The 13,316-nt window shown below is 39.7% G+C and overlaps 1 protein-coding gene across 1 annotated transcript in view; it reads left to right on the top strand.

Annotated features, from left to right (window-relative positions):
* Positions 1-13,316, top strand: part of LOC119651044 (serine/threonine-protein kinase D3) — a 122,618-nt gene that overhangs the window by 67,104 nt on the left and 42,198 nt on the right. The window lies entirely within an intron of this gene.

Here is a 13,316-nt window from a genome sequence, read left to right as displayed (position 1 = left end):
TTAATCTTGAAATAATAAATATTTGTTTTAACTATTTGGCATAACAAACATTTTTAAAAAAATTCATAAATTTGCCATGAGTTGTTTTTAAAAAGTATTCACTTACTTCAAGTTCCACATATTGGGACAAGTCTTCAGAATAGAAAGAAATACATTTTTTTTAATTTGGATTACCACAAAGACTTTGTTTCCCCGAGTGAAATCATCTTGTCAAGAAGAAATAAATGAAAGATTAAGTAAACAAATACTTCGTTTGTATAGTTTAAGCTTCTATTCTAATCATATTCAAATTTCAAAACGAGCCTGTATTATTTTCTTGTTTTAAATATAAATGGAATAGCGTCCAAATTTCGGCCATTGCATTGTACTGCTGCCCTGAATTATAAGCCATCTGTAAATTTATTATTGTACATTCGGGAAGACCTAACCTGGAAATTGATTACAAAACATTATATTCAGCCATGCAATAATATATGTAAGTTGACTATTGTCAATCACGAGGCCAGAGCTATGATACAAACCAAAAATTCACAACAGTCCAGACCCGCTAACCCATGTGTTTGCCTACCTCTGCTAGCCAGTTCGGGTCGGGGTCATTTACAAAAATTAATATCCTAAATCCAGAGAAGACCCAGAACAAAACTAACATTGCAGTAACATCGCTAGTCTCTAATGAAATGTAAAAGGGTACTGGGTTGCCCCAGTCGTGAAAGATCCACGAAATCAACGAAAATGAAATGCGGCTCATACTGTCTTTATCCTGCTTTTTTGTCCAGTCCTAATCTGTTAAAACACCCCTCTATATAACGGAGGTTTAAATAAGAGGACGAGAGAGAGAGAGAGAGGAGAGGAGGGGTTCTTAAATTAAAAAAATTACTTTTATAATTACTTCCTCCGTTTTTAACAATCCAGAAAGAACGTTGTATATGGGATAGGACCAAAAAAGCAATTTTTTTTTTAAACCTCTTATTATCTATTATTATCTAAAATATGGTTTAATCAGCGTCAACTTCAAAGAAAAATTTTAGTATTGTCCTCAGCATTCAAGTTCGCGTCAGTAATTTTAACAAGTCGAAATGCCGAAAGCTCGGCGCTCCGGGTATAAAGGTTTTGTGTTCATCTTATGGGAGGAACTCTCTTAGCAAGTTTTTTCATTCGTACATAGAATACAAAATCTTCCTTCATATATTGCCAAATTCTAAAATATTCATACATTAGTCAGAAAAAGTTAGCGTATACACGAATCGTAATCGAATCGTAAAGAAAACGTAAAAAACTCCCAGAAAACTAGTTTTAAAAAACGTAGATTTATATATATTGTGATCATTAAATGGAATTCATTCTTCGTTAACATAAACAGTTTAAAAGCATTAAAGGAAAAATAAGGGATACAGAAACAATAATGTATAGTGTACACGAAAAATATTTCAGAAAAAGTTTGTATACAAGAAAAAATATTTAAAAATAGAATTATTTAATTTAAATAATAACTTCTTGTGTCCGGATAGCTGAGTGGTTAGAGCACAAGGCTGTCGTACGGTTCAAATCTCACTGGTGGCAATGGGATTTGTATCGTGATTTGACGTCGGATACCAGTCGACTCAGCTGTGAATGAGTACTTGAATCAAATCAGGGTAATAATCTCGGGCGAACGCAATGCTGGCCACATTGTCTCCTATAATATACTGTAGTGTACCGTTACGGTCTTGAATGAAGTGCTCTAACACACTTCAAGGCCCTGATCCAATATGGATTGTTACGCCAACGATTATTTCCGAGTTATCATAATCTCGGCAGATGCTGGATTTTACCTAATACTAGCACTAAGTGCCAAGCATTTAGGCTCGGACGATCCTACCTACTTAAAAACTAAAGGGGCACTGGTGGTGGTGGCCGGTGGCAGGTCAGTGGGAGAATCCGTCGAGTACTCCCCGCAACATCGAGCACGTATGCAGAATGGTGTACTTCTGCATGGTTTGAACCAGACTGTGCGAAAGTCCCAGGACATCAAGGGAAGCCGTGAGGGATTTAGGTACAATACCCGTAGTTGACAATATTATGGGCACTACAACCACCCGCTCGAGACGCCAAATTTCTTTGATTTCCCGAGCCAATGGCTCATAGTTCACCTTCTTCTCCACGTATTTCCGTTCGATGTTGCTATTATGGGGGATAGCAACATCAATAACATACGCGGAGCGACCCGTCTTGTCAACTAACAGTACGTCAGGCTTGTTGTGTGCGGTATGGCGATCAGTCAGAACTTACCGGTCCCAATACATGCTGTAAGCAGAACTATCAAGTACTGCTTGCGGCTCATATCGGTAAACCAGACATGTTCCCGTGATCAGCCCATGCTTGTATGCAAGGTTTTGCTGGATAACCTTACATAGAGCATTATGCCTGGTGATGTATTGCACTGGTGCCATAACAGTATAGCCAGAAATGAGATGGTCCAACGTCTCTAACGCCGAACCACATATTCTGTACTGGTCGTTCTCCACCCGTTCTTTCATGATGAGCTTTTTACAAGCTCAGGTGGCGACCACTCTGTCCTGAATGGCACACATGAACCCCTCCGTCTCAGCAAAGAGCTTCCCAGCACACAGCCATCTGTTCGACAAATGCAAATCGACAAATGGCTGCCAAAGACAATTCACGTGTTTACCGTGCATTGCCTTTGACTTCCATTCATCGATCCGCTCTTGGTCCGACTTCACCCCACTCAGAGGATTGAAAGACCGATCCTTCAAGTTAAGTGGAGTCAGCCCACAGTCTGCCTTACAGACAGCCGCATGCAAGGGGCCCGTCTGCTCTTTACTGTAAAAATAAGCGCGCAGCGAGTCGACTTGGCGATGATGTTGTGCCGCCACGTCAACCACGCCCCTACCTCCGATGTCACGAGGCAGGTTCATCCGCTCCACGGCAGACTTTGGGTGATGCATTCGGAATTTGGACATAGTTGTCCGTATCCGCCGCTGGACGTTTTCCAGATCGGTCTTCGTCCACGGCAATATTCCGAATGCATAAGCCAGTGAAGGGATAGCGACTAAATTCAACGCGCTTATTTTGTTCTTCCCTGAGAGATGCGATTTCAGCTTTACACGTCGCAGAAATTCGGACAGCAGAGCTTCCTTCAGATCACCAACTCGAGCATGGGTTCCTTGCAGAATTCCTAGGTACTTGTAGAAGTCTGTCTCGGTCATAGCTTCGATGTGGAGGTCACCAATGTTATATCCGGCATGCGGCTCGTGATGATCTTTGCGGATGGCTTGGATTCGACACTTGTCTAATCCAAACTCCATCCGAATATCACGGCTGAACATGTCTATTATTCGCAACAGACTTCTCAGATGGTTGTCAGTACCAGCATACAGCTTGATGTCATCTAGGTACATCAAGTGTGCCAGTTCGCACTTAGCACGTAGGCCATACTTTATTGTAAAACCATGCCGTCTAGCATCATTCAGTAGCCATGAAAGGGGGATCAGTGCCATACAAAACCAAAGGGGACTCAACGAATCCCCTTGGAAGATGCCCGTCCATATACGGATGGGCTCTGAGGTATTAGCACCCTCAGATGTACGGACTGATAAGGTGGTATGCCACCCTTCCATGACTGTCGCCAAGAACTTTATTAGTTTATTATTATTTTTATTAACGACTTCTTGGATATTCTCTGCGTTTGACAACTTCTGCTAGGCGTCTCTTAAGACGTTATATTGCTCCATTATTGATTAATTTTGTCCTTAAGCATTTCTTTGAATGAAATATTGTGGTCTCGAATACTAGGCTAAGTCCCAAAGATAATCAATAGGACTGAGATCTGAAGATTTTAACAGCGAAAGCTTAGCAATTCCCGCAACGTGTTTTGGGTCGTTGACCTGCTGGAACATGAATCCATTTGCCCAATCCAATTTTGCAACACCTTGCTTCAAATTGGCTTTAAATATATCCAAATATATTCTTTTGTCTATTTTTTACTCAATAAAGTTATATTACCTACACCATTGGCATATAGACCCATACACTATAACGCTACCATAGCCGTGTTTGACAGTGGATACGAGATTTTCATTATTCAACGCTGTACCTATTTTTCTCCAGACGAGCTTTCGTTCAAAAATACAAAATTTACTCTTTTACGAAAGCGATTTCTCCGTGCGGCTCGGAAACGATAATCACCTCTATTTAAAGTTTTGCACATAGTATCACTTCACATCACAGTCTTCCGAAAGCTATCCTTGATACCTTTAGCATATCTAAAGCGTAGAACTTTTATGCGAACCGAACGATTTCTAGTTTCGAATCACCATTCGAATAGAAAAATGCGATCTACTCATCATGTTCCCTTCTCCAACGTTGGTTCTATTTTTCTTTGCAACCCACCTGGCAAAACGTGCCTATTATACAAACATTTTCTTAAAAATACTCTATAGGAAACAAAACCTTTTTTTCCGAAATATAAAACGTGAAAAACGCGCATGTGGTATTGTTTGATTGTCTGAACTTACTCAAAACCTCTTCACGATCCTCGGACTCCAATATAAGTAAGAACCTGCCAGATTTTGTCGGCGATAGGTTTTGTGAAAATACTTGATGGAACGTCGCTTCGAATAATGGAGAAAAATTCTAGCGGCATATGTCCATCGTTTGGTCGAATATATGGCGGTATATGATGCTTGAACTACTAATCTTTTAAAGGTTTGACTGTGTGTCACACCCGATTCACTCGGAAACGTGCATAGAAGCATAACATGAACACAAAACCTTTATACCCAAAGCGACCAGTTTCTGGGATTCCTACTTGTTTCAGCTTTTGTCATAATTAAACCCATCAACTTTTATTGACTTTGAAGGTTTGTAAGTTTAAAGTACCATTCGATACTGCATTTTGAAATTTAGATGGAAAATTTATTTCGAAATTTCTTTAAAGTTTGAAGTATCTTCGAAGTCATGGCCGTCTTTACAATTGAAAAGTATCCATTTATAAGAAATTTGATGTAGTTTCTGAAAAGGTATCAAATCGGGGATTAAATGTCGAGGGAGTGGAAAATTTTGATTTTGTTGGGAAGGTCAAGCTTTTTGACACTATTCATGAAAAACGCTATAATTCTGTGACGGTAAAAGAGGCAATGCCTATTCACATATTCGCCTTACCTAAGGACCAATCTAGAGACTAGCTGGTACTTTTTGTTCCATTTTTAGGCAGGGAAGACCCACTTTCATCCTTCTCCAGTTCTCTGCAGTTTTTCGTTAAAAAAGAACCCCTTGTGATCATCACGTGGAGTTAAGATAGGACTTGGAAGCAGAACGGTTGGTATTAGTTCAATAGGCGTTTTTCAGATTCTGCACTTCATCGTGGGTACCAATCCGCACTATTCTTGCTAGCTGTAAAATATGTACTTAACAGTCGTTTCACTCCTAGTAAAATCCATTTAATAAACTATGCCAAAATTCCCAAGTATACTAACACACAACATAAAAACTCCTTCGCGTATGTTAGGAAGATTTGAGGAAGAATAGGAGTGATTTTCATATTATTGAGGACGAAGATGGTTAAGAAATACATTAAAGGCGCGCTAGAAATCGCCCTTCGCTTCATATAGACAGGCAGAAAATTCAAGTAACTAGCTATTTTCCACTGACATGTACTGACATGAGTGCTGGAAAAATTAAGGGATTGCTTTTGTGCTCGTGTGGTCGTTAGCAAGACAGCTTCATTAAATTGCAAGCACAATGCAACTAACGAGTATATGTATGCAACTGCTGCTGTGTCATACAATCAATACGGCTAAGGTGTGATTAATCTGGAATCATTTAGGCTTTGCAACTTTTACCACAGGGTTCATTATTCATCAAATGCTCATGTATCTAGACAGGGATGGTTTAGTTCTTGATTCTCCCGGTATGCTATTATAAAGTGCATTTCATAAGTATAAGTGCATTATATAATAATTCACTTTATGATGGAATTCACATCATACTTCAAAGTGATTAATACTGCTATATTCTGCTGCTAAAAGGAGCTGCCAGCAAGTAAAGTTTATCATTTTAATAAAGTATGTCTTAATTAAAATAGGGAAATCGAAATTCAAGCCAGCTATTGATAATTTAGATTTTTATCAATTAAACATAACCACTAAGCAACTAAAAATTGTAAGAATCAGGAGACGTTATTATACTACCAAGTTTCGTGGCGACTATTAGTATCAAAGTTATAGCGGTCCAAACTTACCATTTATGAAGAATCTATTCCTTCCTAGCTCTTTTGTTTTTGTTTATACGCTAATAATCCTTATATTACTATGTTTTTGGCAAATTTATTAGGAGCCCCCTTAAATTTATCCTAGAGTTATATAAACAGTAATACAGATTATAGCATGAAGCATGTTATCCTCAAGTTTGATCAAAACCGTACTATTACTGATGAAGTTATAGAAACTCAAAATTGTCTTTGCCGTGTAAATTTATGGCAACTCAAAGTGCTAAATATCAATATCGAACTAAAGTGAGTAGTCTGATATGCTAAATGCATGTACAGTAAAGTCCACACACACCTGCGAAAAAATAAGGTGAAATTTGAAATTCCTGTGAAGAGCAACACACACAGAGCATATATTCTTTTTGCTATGTGATAACTTTATTTCCATATATTTGCGTCCGCTGCGGAGAATTCCGGAAATTATGAGTAACGAATTTCTCCTAACATTTTGAAACGGATATATTAGCATAATCATATTTCCCTTTTCCTTACCTTTAATTCATAAATAAAAAACTGGGAATTTAATTGGTAATTTGGCTGTGTGTGATGATTTAATTAACACAGTGTATTTACATTTTTAAGGTTTTGTTTGTAAAATACATCCAGGGAAAAAGGGGGTGTAAATTTTTTGAAATATATAGTCATGTAGGGTACCAAGTGAAAGGTCTTCATTAGTACTTTTTGAGTCAAGTTTTACTTATAACATTTGTTGGAAAGGCGGGGAGCGCGGGGGGTCGAAAATGATGATTTTTTGACGGACGCATTCTCAGAAATCAACCGAGAAATCTGAAAAAAATCCCAAAATTGCCTCTATACAGTGTCCAAGCCTCAAAATACTCTCCACATCGATATCTACTCAAATTAAGTTAATAGTTGTATAAGATTATGTTTTTGGGCAAATTGACTAGAAACCGACATTAACTTTAGCCTAGAGTTATAAAAATTTGCAGTAATGTAGACTATAGTATGAAGCATGATACCCCCAGTTTGATATTACTGATAAAGTTACAGCAGCTCAAAGTTGTCTTTTCCCTGTAAATTTACTACAATGGATTAGTTTCCTGTGGAAATAACATCACTTTTTAAAGTTTTATGAAACAAAACCTTATTAAAATCCATTCAATGTATGTCTGTCCGCCTGTCCGTCTGTCTGGCTGTCACACCCGATTTACTCCGGTAGTGCTATTTTGTGGAGAGTTTGAATGGGGCTCCTCATACATGTGAAAGGAGGGTGTAAATTTTTTCCCAGAATATGGTAACATTAACATGAATCGAAAAGGCTCTTTCCGAAACTAATCATATTTCTGACATTAGGTGAAACATAGTGGAGTGAGGGCTCTAGAAAGTGAAACAGGTCTCGTTCTTAAATCTACCCAGCCGAAACTTCTGCGAAAAATCACAGTGATGCATCTATACAAAATCTACGCCTCAAAGTATACCCCACTCCGATAGACACATTCCGATATCTGCTAAAAAAAAATAATAATAGTATATTACCATATTTTGGAAACTTACCCGAAAGCCCCCCTTAAGTTCAACCTGCAAGTACAAGATTTGGCACCAGTTTAGTTGATAATACAGGACATAATGGAAAGTTTGAATGCAATCCAGCGTTTCACGTAAATTTACTGAACTCTGGGACGTGTATGACGTCATCATGATATGAAGTGAACTTATATGAGCGGAAGGATCCAGCTTTTCGTTTTTAGTTTTAATATCAGTATCAATTACTAGAGACAGGCATGTGTGGATTTTTATATGTTAGTGAAATTTGCGGGTAGTGTTCACTAAGTTAAACGTATGTGTACTTATATATGCTTTCTTGCACAGAGTAAAATGGAAATGGCATTAAGATGCGTAAGGTCAGTTTTGAGTACAATATTTATGTCATTTATATATATGTGTATATGCATATTTTGTTTGGCAATGATGATCGAAAATTTTGCATTCTTAGCTATGGAATGGAAAAGCGTGAATTGAGAATTGCTCACATAAGACACAAAACCTTTATACCTGAAGCGTCGAGCTACTCCGAATTGTTGTGAATATTGAATTTCACAAATCCTTTGATCTGTAGATTATCACTCTACGAAGCTGATATGTTAAGCCAATTATTGATTGAAATATATATATATTTTTTAGACAATTGCGGTTTAAGTTTGATTTTATTATATGAAAATTGAATATAATATTTTGGCTTCATTTCAATGTATACCTGAATGCTTTCTTGTTTGCAATGAAGTAAACTTCTTATAGACTTGCAGAGGTTTTAGGGATTTGCTGGATTCTTCGTCAAGGCTGGTTTTCAATTGAACTTTAAGAAAATATTCTCTGAAAGGTCAGTTAAGTAACACCACGTAGTGTGTATTTGCTACACATTTGTTTCTTTTAGTACTTCCGTACTGCGATATAGAAACAAGACTATTGTAATATCGAAACAAGACTGAGGTTCCTTCTCGGTCACCTCGTATTTATATTTCCTTAAAATTATTTACATAATATACATATGTTCCTTATCTTCTATGAAACTATCTAATACATAACACATATTAACATATGGTTCTTATCTACGAAAAATCCTTCCTATCTGTGTAAAATCCAATCCTTTTATTAGGGTCAGGTGAGCGGCGAAGATGCGCAAATGCACCTTCGTTTATTATTCAACAACAGGACATGTTGTGAAAGAAAACATTTGACCTGAGTCGGGTATGACGAGATATGGCAAATGATAAAGACCGAAATATTTATAAGGGTCATACGGAGGAAAGAAGATGCGCAGATGCATCTTCGTTTATTATTATTTAGAACCAGGGTTTATGCTGGTCGTTAAAAGATGCCGACGGTGCGGACGGTTCCATAACTCCTCCCTCCTTAAGATTGAAGTTGTCCTCAACTTTGTCTGTTACTGTTTATGGTTATTTTTACAGATTTTTTCTTACAAACAAATTTTACGAAAAGTATTATCATAATGAAGGCGAATACGATTATGGGTAATGATATGGCTACTGATAAGTTAAAATTATTTTCCTTAAGTGTTTCCAATTTAGTTATGTTTAACAAATTTACTGTCTTATTTTCTAAGTTTTGGATATAATGCATGGAAATTGGTTCCATATAACTTATGTTCGTCATAGGATACAATTGAGGTTTCAAAGTAGGTATATAATTGCTAATTGTTGTTCTCAAGAGAAAATACAGTTATTTGATTGTAATAAGAAATTTTTAGACTCTATGTATACAGATTTTGATTCGTTACAAAATGTTTGTGAATACTTATCTTTAATATTTATTAACAAAAACATTGTATTTGAAATTTGGGTGATTGATTCTTGTGTGTTTTCAATCAAAGTACAATTGTTTGGGTTTCCAGTGATTATGCTAAGAATACATTTATCGTGATTTGTGTTCTAACCAGAACTGGGAATATTGTTAGCATCACCACCAGTATCCCTGTAAATATTGTGATGTTTTCTTAGCTTTTTCTGTCGTTGAGGGTGTGTGTTAGAATTATGTTTATCAACTACATATCTCAAATCTAACTTATTATTTGGAAAATCCTTTTATATTTGTCGTCAAGATAAACGTGTTTTCTGTTTTGATTGGATCTAGCAATCCATTTTTAAGGTTTTGTGTAAAACAAAACCTTATTAAAATCGATTCAATGTCTGTCTGTCTGTCTGTCACACGCATTTTTCTCCAAAACGGCTAAACCGATCCGAACGAAATTTGGCGGACAGATGGCAACTATGAATTCTCACGCATACAGCGAGTGGCATAAATTTAGGTGGAGTTTAAAGGGGGCCTCCCCATACATGCAAAAGAGGGATTCAAAATTTTTTTTCACCGGATATAGTTGTGTAGGGTATCAAATGAAAGGTCTCGATTTGTACTTACCGAAACTGATATTAGTTTTGGCATAAATTGCAAAATGCGTGAGCAATGGGTCAAAATGTACGCACTTGAAGTGAGACAGGACTCATTTTCGGAAACTACCCAACCTAAAAATCCAAAAAAAATCAGGGTGGTGCGCCTAGATGAAATCTAGGCCTCAAAATATGTCCCATTCCGATATCTGCTCAAATAAACTTACTAATAGTATATTACTACTTTTTAGAAATTTACTGAAAAACCCCCTTTGAATTCATCCTAGGACTTCCGAATTTTGTACCAGCATAGGGGATTATTATTATTATTACTTCCGAGTTATCACAATCTCGGCAGATGCCGGATTTTACCTAATACTAGCACTAAGTGCCAAGCATTTAGGCTCGGACGATCCTACCTACTTAAAAACTAAAGGGGCACTGGTGGTGGTGGCCGGTGGTAGGTTTTTTTTTTTTTTGTTTCAGTGGGAGAATCCGTCGAGTACTCCCCGCAACATCGAGCACGTATGCAGAATGGTGTACTTCTGCATGGTTTGAACCAGACTGTGCGAAAGTCCCAGGACATCAAGGGAAGCCGTGAGGGATTTAGGTACAATACCTGTAGCTGACAATATTATGGGAACTACAACCACCCGCTCGAGACGCCAAATTTCTTTGATTTCACGAGCCAATGGCTCATAGTTCACCTTCTTCTCCACGTATTTCCGTTCAATGTTGCTATTATGGGGGATAGCAACATCAATAATATACGCGGAGCGACCTGTCTTGTCAACTAACAGTACGTCAGGCTTGTTGTGTGCGGTATGGCGATCAGTCAGAACTTGCCTGTCCCAATACATGCTGTAAGCAGAACTATCAAGTACTGCTTGCGGCTCGTATCGGTAAACCGGACATGTCCCCGTGATCAGCCCATGCTTGTATGCAAGGTTTTGATGGATAACCTTACATACAGCATTATGCCTGGTGATGTACTGCACCGGTGCCATAACAGTACAGCCAGAAATGAGATGGTCCAACGTCTCTAACGCCGAACCACACATTCTGCACTGGTCGTTCTCCACCCGTTCTTTCTTGATGAGCTTTTTATAAGCTCGGGTGGCGACCACGCCATCCTGAATGGCACACATGAACCCCTCCGTCTCAGCAAAGAGCTCCCCAGCACACAGCCATCTGTTCGACAGGTGCAAATCGACAAATGGCTGCCAAAGACAATTCACGTGCTTACCGTGCATTGCCTTCGACTTCCATTCCTCGATCCGCTCTTGGTCCGACTTCACCCCACTCAGAGGATTGAAAGATCGATCCTTCAAGTTAAGTGGAGTCAGTCCACAGTCTGCCTTACAGACAGCCGCATGCAAGGGACTCGCCTGCTCTTTGCTGTAAAAATAAGCGCGCAGCGAGTCGACTTGGCGATGATGTTGTGCCGCCACGTCAACCACTCCCCTACCTCCGATGTCACGAGGCAGGTTCATCCGCTCCACGGCAGACTTTGGGTGATGCATTCGGAATTTGGACATAGTTGTCCGTATCCGCCGCTGGACGTTTTCCAGGTCGGTCTTCGTCCACGGCAATATTCCGAATGCATAAGCCAGTGAAGGGATAGCGAATACATTCAACGCGCCTATTTTATTTTTCCCCGAGAGATGCGATTTCAGCACCAGCTTTACACGTCGCAGGAATTCGGACAGCAGAGCTTCCTTCAGATCACCAACTCGAGCATGGGTTCCTTGCAGAATTCCTAGGTACTTGTAGAAGTCTGTCTCGGTCATAGCTTCGATGTGGAGGTCACCAATGCTATGCCCGGCATGCGGCTCGTGATGACCTTTGCGGATGGCTTGGATTCGACATTTGTCTAATCCAAACTCCATCCGAATATCACGGCTGAACATGTCTATTATTCTCAACAGACTTCTAAGATGGTTGTCAGTACCAGCATACAGCTTGATGTCATCTAGGTACATCAAGTGTGTCAGTTCGCACTTAGCACGTAGGCCATATTTTATTGCAAAACCATGCCCTCTAGCATCATTCAGTAGCCATGAAAGGGGGTTCAGTGCCATACAAAACCAAAGAGGACTCAATGAATCCCCCTGGAAGATGCCCCTCCGTATACGGATGGGCTCTGAGGTATTAGCACCCTCAGATGTACGGACTGATAAGGTGGTATGCCACCCTTCCATGACTGTCGCCAAAAACTTTATTAGTTTCGGATCAATGCGATACAGATGTAGGATATCGATTAGCCAGGTATGCGGAACGCTATCAAAAGCCTTGGCATAATCGATATAGCAACTGAAGAGGTTTCTTTGGCCTCTAGTTGCTTGTCCTACAACTACCGAGTCGATAATGAGTTGCTCTTTGCAACCCCTTGACCCAACTCGGCAGCCCTTCTGCTCCTCGGACAGAATGTTGTTGGTCTCGAGGTGCGCATTGATCCTTCCACTAATAATGGACGTGATGAATTTGTAGAGGGTTGGTAAGCAAGTGATCGGTCTTGTGTCTGCGGGGTCCTGCACCGTGTCCTTCTTAGGGATAAGGTAGGTAATCCCCGCAGTGAGGAAAGGTGGAAATTCCTCCGGCCGACTCATGACCTCATTTATACTGCGTGCCAACCGACTGTGTACGCTGGTAAATTTCTTATACCAGAAATTCTGCACCCGATCCAGACCTGGGCCCCTCCAGTTCTTCGAGCTGTTTATGGCTCCTCGAACTTCCTCTTCGGTAACATCCGCGAAATTCATGCCAGGTGTATTGACATGGCGGGTGCCTTCGGCGGTGATCCACTCAGCATGCTCAGCATGCTGGGCAGGTAACCCCCAAAGTCCACCCCAATACTCTTTCGCTTCCGTCACCGAGAACTGTATTGTCTGGGCGCTCTGTTGGGATTCGTTGAGAGATCTGAAAAAGCTCCGCTGGTTCCTCGCGTATGTTGCATTCTGGACACGTCTGGAATAACTTTCGCCATACCGCCGTAACCGACTGCATATGACAGAAAGTTTCTGTTTTAGTGTGTCCAGAATTTCAACAACGGGTGTCTCACAGGGGATGGCATAGTTCCGGTAAACCCTCTGCACTTTGTTTCTCACCCGTCGGCTGGCATTGCCAGTGCTGATCTGAATCAGTCTAGCAATGTCCTGCCTTAGTGAGTCCCGCCGACGTTCCAGACG

The sequence above is a fragment of the Hermetia illucens genome, chromosome 3 (assembly GCF_905115235.1).
Source record: "Hermetia illucens chromosome 3, iHerIll2.2.curated.20191125, whole genome shotgun sequence".
Lineage (NCBI taxonomy): Eukaryota > Metazoa > Arthropoda > Insecta > Diptera > Stratiomyidae > Hermetia > Hermetia illucens.
Note: the sequence above shows the minus strand (reverse complement) of the source record. Positions and strands in the feature narration are given on the sequence as shown.